At 40.5% G+C, this 10,000-nt stretch overlaps 1 protein-coding gene across 4 annotated transcripts in view; it reads left to right on the top strand.

The window, feature by feature from the left end:
- The window catches only part of LOC123511340 (DNA-directed RNA polymerases I, II, and III subunit RPABC3-like), a 255,965-nt gene that overhangs the window by 184,385 nt on the left and 61,580 nt on the right, over window positions 1–10,000 (top strand). The window lies entirely within an intron of this gene.

The raw sequence follows: 10,000 nt of genomic DNA on the forward strand, positions 1-10,000 counted from the left end.
GAAATTTGAAATAATAAAATTATTCAATAATTGTACGACACTTCACGATAACCAAAATGGACCAGACTAGAGAGAGAGAGAGAGAGAGAGAGAGAGAGAGAGAGAGAGAGAGAGAGAGAGCCTGCCTTCCGACTTAAGCCTACCAATGTGACCTTAAGATAACCTCAAGATAGGCCACGCTTTTAGTATTGATTGCAAAGCTCGGAATACCTGCATTGCACAGGTCACTGCCAGATCGGCGGGAACGGTTCATTGCGGAACTTGCTGCATGATTCCAGCTGGCGGCCGTATTTGGCTCGCCTGCACCAACACAACGCCGAGAGACGGGCTCAGGGATGGGCAAAAAATAGTCCGCAGATTATAACCCGGACGATATTGAGAGAACATTGTGCGGAGAATATTCCACAGAATACAACCTGAACAAGATGAAGGGTAGTGATGCTCACACTATAACCTGAACGAAAAATTGAGAGAAAATAGTCCACAAACTGTAAGATTACCGTGATAGAAAGAGAGACACAATAAAACTAGAACGAAAGATAGAAAGACTGAATCACAAACAACAACACGAAGGTGGATATTGAACATGTAGGAAGGTGCAGTTGATTTCACTGGTGGTTCTTGTCACTGTGTGGTGCGGCATAGCGAAAGGTATTAACTGATAAACCTCCCTATGCACTGATAAGCATATGCGAACACTGTTTTTTTTTTTATGTAAGAGGGAGAACTGCCAAGGGCAACAAAATATTAGAAAAAAAAAAAAAAAGACCCACAGGAACTGCAGTTTCCTCAAAAGATCTGAAAGAATTAGCCAAAAGCCTGGGACAAATGTCTTGACACCTCTGTCTTAGAAGAAGTCAAGTCATAGGAAGATGGAAATACAGAAGCAGGTAGGCAGTTCCAGAGTTTAACAGTGAAAGGTATGAATGATTGAGAATACTGGTTAACTCTTGTATTAATGAGTTGGACAGAAAAGGGATGAAAGGAAGAAGAAAGCCTTGTGCAGCGAGGCCGCAGGAGGATGGGAGGCATGCAGATAACAAGATCAATAGAGCAGTTATCATTAAGATAGCGATAAAAGATAGAAAGAGGCTGAAGACAGTCAGACAGAGGATGGGAGGTGATGAGACGAAAAACTTTTGATTCCACCCTAATAGGGGTCTGCTGCAGCTTCTCAGACATTAACTATCCAGTACAAGTTTAATACAATATAAATTTAAGACTTCTCTTATGACTGAAGGAGCGAATTATTCTGTATTTCAAATCTTATATGCTTTTAGTGTTAGTTTCGTAAATGATTATAAATTTAAACAATAACAAAAGTGAATGATGAAGTATTTCAAACAATATAGTGCGTGTACATAACCTTAGTTTTACTTGGTAGAATTCCACTTAACTTCCATACAACAAAGTAAGTGTAAAAGGCATCAGTGACAACAACTACAATAACAACTCAGTAAAGTATGAAATGTTTCAAATCATAGGGTGCGTGTGTGTAGTAGTGATGTATCGGATATCCGCCTCCGCCTCCGCGGATCCTCCGCGTTTTATTAACCTCCGCCTCCGCCTCCGCCTCCGCATTTTCAGATAATGAGACCTCCGCCTCCGCCTCCGCCTCCGCATTTTCAGAAAATGAGACCTCCGCCTCCGCCTCCGCCTCCGCAATTTAAAACTGCGGAGGCGCGGATGTTTACCGGTACCTGTATTTTTCGGCACACAGTTGCACCCCAAAATATAGTAAGATGTTTGTTTCATTACGGCGTAACAGTAACATGCAACTGTAGTACGCAGTACGCACATATGGCCTCTCTGACCGCGTCTGAACGTGAAACATACGCGTATACGGCTCTCATCTCATGCACCCCACCCACAGCTAGTCTCGCACACTGCCAGACGTATGATTCCTCTTTTCATTGGTTGCTGCATCCGAATTATTAAGTTAGTATCTATAGATACTAAGTTGAATATTTCTATCCATTATGAATTCATTTTTTTTTTTTTTTTTTTTTAAAGTACCGGTACTGTAAATGGGTAAAAAAAAAAATCTGTTCCGCCTCCGCCTCCGCCTCCGCCTCCGCCTCCGCGGAGGTGTAGGCAACAACCTCCGCCTCCGCCTCCGCCTCCGCAAAAAACTATTCCATAACCTCCGCAACTACATCCGCATCCGCATTTTTTGAGAAACTGACCTCCGCCTCCGCCTCCGCCTCCGCGGAGCCACGAAATTTGACCTCCGATACATCACTAGTGTGTAGTCTTAGTTATGTTAGGTTGAAGTCGATTCAAGTTAATTAAGCTCTTAATAAAGTAATAAACTTCATGCTGTCATTATGATACAGGGGATTAACGCTGTGTGGGGGGGTGTGAGTCATCTGTATTGTTGTTATTGTTGCTATTGTTATTGTGAGTGCCACGGCTGGTGTACAGTATCAAAAGTGGAGTGTGTGTGTGTGTGTGTGTGTGTGTAATTCACCTCGGTTGCCTGCTGTTCACCAGCCAATATTCCCCATTACGGAGCGAGCTCAGAGCTCATAGACCGATCTTCGGGTAGGACTGAGACCACAACACACTCCACACGCCGGGAAAGCGAGGCCACAACCCCTCGAGTTACATCCCGTACCTATTTACTGTTAGGTGAACAGGAGCCACACATTAAGAGGCTTGCCCATTTTCCTCGCCGCTTTCCGGGACTCGAACCCGGCCCTCTCGATTGTGAGTCGAGCGTGCTAACCACTATACTACGCGGTGTGTGTAATTCACTGTTTGATCTGCTGCAGTCTCTGACGAGACAGCCAGACGTTACCCTACGGAACGAGCTCAGAGCTCATTATTTCCGATCTTCGGATAAGCCTGAGACCAGGCAACACACCACACACCACACACCAGTCACAACTCCTCGATTTACATCCCGTACCTACTCACTGCTAGGTGAACAGGGGCTACACGTGAAAGGAGACACACCCAAATATCCAAATATCTCCACCCGGCCGGGGAATCGAACCCCAGTCCTCTGGCTTGTGAAGCCAGCGCTCTAACCACTGAGCTACCGGGCCGTGTGTGTGTGTGTGTGTGTGTGTGTGTGTGTGTGTGTGTGTGTGTGTGTGACACGCCCCTTTTAGTAAGCAAAAGACTCACATTCATAAAATGTTCATCGGAATCAGCAACGTTAAGTGTTGATTAATTTTTGGCGTATTGTCACGAACGTTAGACATTCCACACGTGACTGCAGACTGGACCAACAGAAAATCAAAGTGGAGCAGTGAGGTTTCCACTAACTAGTGAGAGAGAGAGAGAGAGAGAGAGAGAGATGACCTCCTTTAGTTCATTGATTTCTTCCAAAACTTTTTTTTCTTTCTTCGAGAGAGCGGTAGCTTGATTATTAGTACTAAGCCTCTCCCCTCCCTCTCTCTCTCTCTCTCTCTCTCTCTCTCTCTGCGGCAAGTTTAGCAGAATACTTAGGGCAATTTGATGGTTCGCTCCCTGGCATCATTCGCCTTAATGAACTCTCACGGCAAAGAACCCAATTTGACGCACCACTCACAAAGCATTATCCCCTGCATTGGGCCACTTACCGAACATTGTTTACATATTGCCTGCTCTCTCTCTCTCTCTCTCTCTCTCTCTCTCTCTCTCTCTCTCTCTCTCTCTCTCTCTCTCTCTCTCTCTCTCTCTCTCTCTCTCTCTCTCTCTCACACACACGTTAAAATAGCTGTGCCTCCCATTGCAAGTGCAACATTTTCTATTTCTCAGGATGATGGATCGTTTTCTGTCAAATTTAAAGGTTAACTAAACATAAACGGAAGAAAACAAAACGAACACACACACACACACACACACACACACACACACACACACACACACACACACACACACACACACACACGAGAAATGAAAAATATACGTTATTTACAGGGAAAGGTATTGGATTGGATAACAGACTTCTTTAAAGACAGAAATGCGAACAGTGATAAAGTGTGAAGAATCAAAATGGTGTGTAAAGTTATAAGTGGAGTTCCACAGGAAACAGTCCTGGTCTCCAGTAATGTTCATAGTGTATATTAATGATATGGTAGACGAGGTGGACAGTTATATGAGCTTATTTGCAGATGACGCAAAGTTACTGAAACATGTGGAAAATGACATGGATTGTGGAAGGCTACAGAAAGACCTGAATAAGATACATGAGTGGAGCAAGAAATTCGAAATGGAATTCAATGCAAAAAAATGCAGTGATGGGTTTAGGTAAAAGCAAAAGAAGACAGACAAGATCTTACATTATAGGAGAAATAGAAATTCAGAAAGCAATAGAGGTGCTTCAATAAATGACTATTTATCACCAGAAAAACACATAAACAGTATAGTTTGGGGGACGTATAAGTTACTAAGAAAAATGAAATGGGCATTTACTCACATAGATGAAGAGATGATGAAAAAAAACTAATAGAATACATGATTCGACTAAAACTAGAATATGCTGCACTTACATAAATAATGAAATAAATGAATAAAAGAATAAATAAATCAGGAAGATAGAAAGGATTCAAAGATCTTTAACCCAAATGGTTCCAAGTTTGAGAAACCTAACTTATGTGGACAGATTAAAGAGATTAAAACTGCCAACACTGCAATAGAGGAGAGAAAGGTGAGACCTAATTGCTACATATAGGGCATGGAAGGGAACGGACTAAGTTGACAAAGAAAATTTATTGGTGTGGGACTAAGAAATTCAAGGAGACACGGCAGGAAATTGAAAAAGAAACGCGTGTAGAAGAGACATTGAGAAATATAGTTTTCCAAACAAAAGCATAGAAATATGGAACAGGCAAGAAATTTTCTTGACTTTAAGGGTTAAACTGGACGACTATAGATATGGAGACAGAACAACACGAGCATAGCTCTCTACCTCTAAAACACAACTAGTTAAATTCAACTAGGAACACACACACACACACACACACACACACACACACACACACACACACACACACACACACACACACACACACACACACACTTTCTCTCTCTCTCTCTCTCTCTCTCTCTCTCTCTCTCTCTCTCTCTCTCTCTCTCTCTCTCTCTCTCTCTCTCTCTCTCTCTCTCTCTCTCTCTCTCTCTCTCTCTCTCTCTCTCTCTCTCTCTCTCTCTCTCTCTCTCTCTCTCTCTCTCTCTCTCTCTCTCTCTCTCTCTCTCTCTCTCTCTCTCTCTCTCTACTAGGAAGTAGGCGACGAAGATAATGCCGATAGTTCTAGCACTGCAAGGTTGAAGGATTTCCTGACTATCGAACATATTAACGCACAAAGTATACTAGGAAATATGCCAGAACTAGAATTGTTGATAGAGGAAAGAGATCCCGATGTACTGTGTGTCTGTGAGACGTGGCTCCTTCCTGAAACACCTGATGAATTTGTTAATCTTAAGGGCTATAATATTTACAGATGTGATAAAGGACGTGGTGGGGGAGTCTGCTTATATGTGAAGAATGTTTTTAATGTCACTCCTATTCATAGGAACATTTGTAAACCTGCCGGTGTAGAGGATGTGTGGGTGACGGTGCAATGCCGAAAGTTGCCATCTATCATTGTCGGCTGTCTGTACCGCCACCCAAAGGCAACCATTGAAACATTTGAGTACATCCATGACATTTTTAGATCGATGTGGTTAACTAATAAGAATTTTTATGTGTTAGAGGATTTTAATGATGATTTTTTATCTGTTAACAGTAATAGTAATCTTAAGAATATTTTAGCTAGTACTAAATTGTCTCAGGTAATTGAAAAGCCAACTAGAATAACTTCTCATAGTGCCACCTTACTGGATGTCATAATCACCAACAATTCTGAATCTATACTTAGTTCAGAAGTTGTTCCATGTCCTATTGCTGATCACGATTTAGTAACAGCTATGATAAACTTACGCAAGCCCAAACGTCAACTCACAGCAACCAAGACCATTCGTCACTTGGCTAGCTACTCCTCAGCCTCTTTTCTTAGTTTGTTAGATAATGAAAGTCATACATTGCAACAAATATTTCAAACAGACAATGTAAATAAACAAGTATCTATCTTCACTGACACCTTTCAGCGATGCTTAAATGCATGTGCTCCATTTGTCACTAAAACCATCAGAAGACCTTATGCTCCTTGGATTAGCGATGATTTAAAATCAGTGATGAATGAACGGAACAGTAAACAAAAGGAGTTAAAACGTGATCGGCTCAACAATACACTACAAATCGAATATAAGAATCTTAAAGCGCAAGTTAAAGGAATGATCAGTACAGCAAGGAGGGAGTATTATAACAAAGAATTCAATGACAAGCGAGGAGATATAGCAGCCACGTGGCGAGTGGTTCATCAAATTTTCCCTGGCAAGTCAAAGGACAATAATTGTGTCCCTTCTGGGAGTAGAGTGGACGAGTTAAACACCTATTTTGCTAATGTAGGCAACAAAACTTTTATAAAGACACAAAAGAGTTTGACTGAAGATAATGTAACTCTCCATAATGCCATTGCTACTTATAATTCACATCGCTTTAGACCACAGCCTATAGACGCTAGCACTGTAATCCTCACTATTAAACACCTAAAAGACACAAATTCTTATGGGGCTGATGGTATACCACTTCGATTTTTAAAAGATGCTTTACCTGTTATAACTCCATATCTCACTTGTATTATAAACACCTCAATTGTTACAGGCATTTTCCCAACAACATGGAAGCACGCCCTTGTAACTCCCATTTATAAAAGTGGAGCATCGGATGACCCTAGCAATTACAGGCCTATCTCTTTATTGTCAATTTTATCTAAAGTTCTTGAGAAAATTATAGCCGAGCAACTAGTTAACTTTCTTGAATCTCGAAAACTACTCAGTAATACACAACATGGTTTTAGACCAGGACTGTCAACAGTAACAGCACTAACCAAAGTCGTAATGGATATTTATGAAAGCATGGATAACAAGAAGATTTCTCTACTAACCCTATGTGACTTGTCGAAAGCTTTTGACAGCGTAAGCCACAGCATTTTGTTGAAAAAGCTATATGATATTGGCATTGATTCCTTTTGGTTTAAAGACTATTTAGCACACAGAACTCAGTGTGTTCGTGTTGGAGAAAACATTTCCTCAAAATTAGAAGTGTCTTTTGGAGTCCCTCAGGGGTCAATACTTGGGCCTATCTTATTTACGATCTATGTTAATGACCTTGCTACTCATATCAATGACTGCCAGCTAGTACAATACGCTGATGACACTCAGTTCATTCATTCAGATTCGATCGATAATTTAAATGAACTAATCAGACGAACAGAAGAAACTCTGAATAAAATAATAAGCTATTTTAATAATAATGGTCTCCTACTAAATGCCAAGAAGACACAGTGTATGTTCATTGGATCAAGAGCTCTATTGTCTAGAATACCAAATAACACCATAATACATGTTAATGATGCACAGATTAAGCCAAGTGATTCTGTTAAGAACTTGGGAGTTTATTTCGACAAGTACATGCTTTTTGACAACCACATTACTGAGTTAGCCAAGAAAACTTTTGCGATACTTATGTATATTAATCGCATAAGAAACTTGTTTAGTACTAAGGCCAGAACAACTGTGATACAGACACTCGTCCTTAGCTTGATTAACTACGGCATGACGGTGTGGGGCACCACCAATAAAACTCAGCTAAAAAGAGTACAAAAAATACTAAATTTTTCTGCCAAAGTGGCTGTGGGTAATAGATCTAAGTATGACCATGCTTCTCCTATTTTAAATGAATTAAGATGGCTACAAATTAGCAAAAAATGTGATTACGAGCAATGTGTTTTTATGTTCAATATTCTAAAAAAGAAATATCCTAGTTGGCTTGTCACCTTTCCAAGTGTGAATGATGTAAACCAGACAAACACGAGGCAACACAATCTACTGTATATACCCAGAACTAGCACTGACAACGGCCAGAGATCAATTTCTGTAAAAGGTCCGCGATTATGGAACGCCTTGCCCTCGTGTATAAAAGATATAGGAAATGTGTTCACGTTTAAAAGAAGACTTATAAACTTCCTTCTGAGTAACGACCTTCAGCTTTAATTGTGACACCACTAGTACTTCTCTTTCTATGTGGCAATTTTATGATTAGTGTTTTTATGTTTTACTGTATTTTAGTCTCATATTTTGAATTTTATGATGTTTTAGTAATAGTTTTACTGCTAGTTTTACCGCTAATGTTGTCTTTTTACACGATAGTTTATTAGCATGATGTTCTTCTTTTATCGTATTTTAGTGTTATTACATGAATTTTACTGTCTTAGTAATCTTTTATAATTATGACACTTCATCATTATTTTTAATTTTAGCTATATCTGTATCTTGCTACGAGAATGTCACAATGTACACCTGTAAGAATAACCATTGTTAACAATGGAATAAGACAATAAATTCTAAATTCTAAATTCTCTCTCTCTCTCTCTCTCTCTCTCTCTCTCTCTCTCTCTCTCTCTCTCTCTCTCTCTCTCTCTCTCTCTCTTATCAAAGGACATTTTTTTTACTTTATAGGTGTGCACGCATTAACTAACTGAAACTGGATGAAAATATAAACCAGTAATTTTTCTTTTGGCCGAGAGAGAGAGAGAGAGAGAGAGAGAGAGTGTGTGTGTGTGTGTGTGTGTGTGTGTGTGTGTGTGTGTGTGTGTGTGTGTGTGTGTGTGTGTGTGTGTGTTTGTCAGAATAGATATTTGCCTTTGACATTTGGAATCCCACCCGTTCGCTGTTTCGGTTCGGCTTTGAATTTGAGTTTCACGGTTATTCCTGACCCGAACCATTTTCCTTCTATATTTTCTAGTATTTTTGTTTCCTCAATCCTCTCTCTCTCTCTCTCTCTCTCTCTCTCTCTCTCTCTCTCTCTCTCTCTCTCTCTCTCTCTCTCTCTCTCTCTCTCTCTCTCTCGTTTGCTCTTTCCTTTTTACTCTACGTGCGTTCATACATGTCATTCATACTCTCTCTCTCTCTCTCTCTCTCTCTCTCTCTCTCTCTCTCTCTCTCTCTCTCTCTCTCTCTCTCTCTCTCTCTTTCTCTTTCTTTTCTTTCTTTCTTTCTTTCTTTCTTTCTTTCTTTCTTTCTCTCTCTCTCTCTCTCTCTCTCTCTCTCTCTCTCTCTCTCTCTCTCTCTCTCTCTTTGTGGTAGTTTTTTTTCCGTTTTTATCTATATCGGTATGACAAAAACTTCCTGGTGATATTATTTTCTCCTTATTTTGCTATCTTTCTCATTTCTGTGTCTCGTATAACTACATATTTGTATTCCAATACATTTCATCCTTGCTCTTTATTCCTAACCCACTATTATTTCCCTCTGATTATCCTTTGGTATTACGAGCACGAAAGTATTTGGTGAAAAGAAGATACCGGCTTGTTTATAGCATCCTTAACAGACAAGAACGAGATAAGCGACAGGTGCAGTTTGGCGTCGTTTACCTTAAATATTTCAGTTTTCCTTGTTTCACCGCCACCCTGCTCGGCTCCGCTCCTCTCGGCTCGGCTGCGGAAGTGATAAGAACTTTCTGCGAGGATTGACGCTTTGTATTCTCTTGTATGCTTTGTCCTGCTTAGTCTGCCTGCTTGTCTGCTTATCGCTTCAGGTCGTTTCCGTCTCGCCTCAGTGTGTCTGCTGCGTATGGCTTAAAACTTGATAAATGTCATCAGTCGTCAGTTTGTCGCAGTTTGCCGTGAGTTTTCTTCGTTTGATCTTGTTTTAGCAGCGTCTCGGTGGCGGCGGAGGCGACGAAGGGCCCGTTTTCTGTTTCAGGAAGCGGCGATAGCTAACTCATGTAAAAAGTTTCATCGCTGAAGGCTGACGTTTGAATTAGTTTACCTTACTTTCACGCCATTTTCCTCTCCTCCATTTCCTTTTACTTGTTAGAACAGTATTCTTACCTACAGTAAATTTTTAATAAAAGGGACATCTGTCATGCTTATCATTGGATAGGGAGCCGACTGTACTACATTATTTA

This window comes from Portunus trituberculatus, chromosome 31 (assembly GCF_017591435.1).
Source record: "Portunus trituberculatus isolate SZX2019 chromosome 31, ASM1759143v1, whole genome shotgun sequence".
Lineage (NCBI taxonomy): Eukaryota > Metazoa > Arthropoda > Malacostraca > Decapoda > Portunidae > Portunus > Portunus trituberculatus.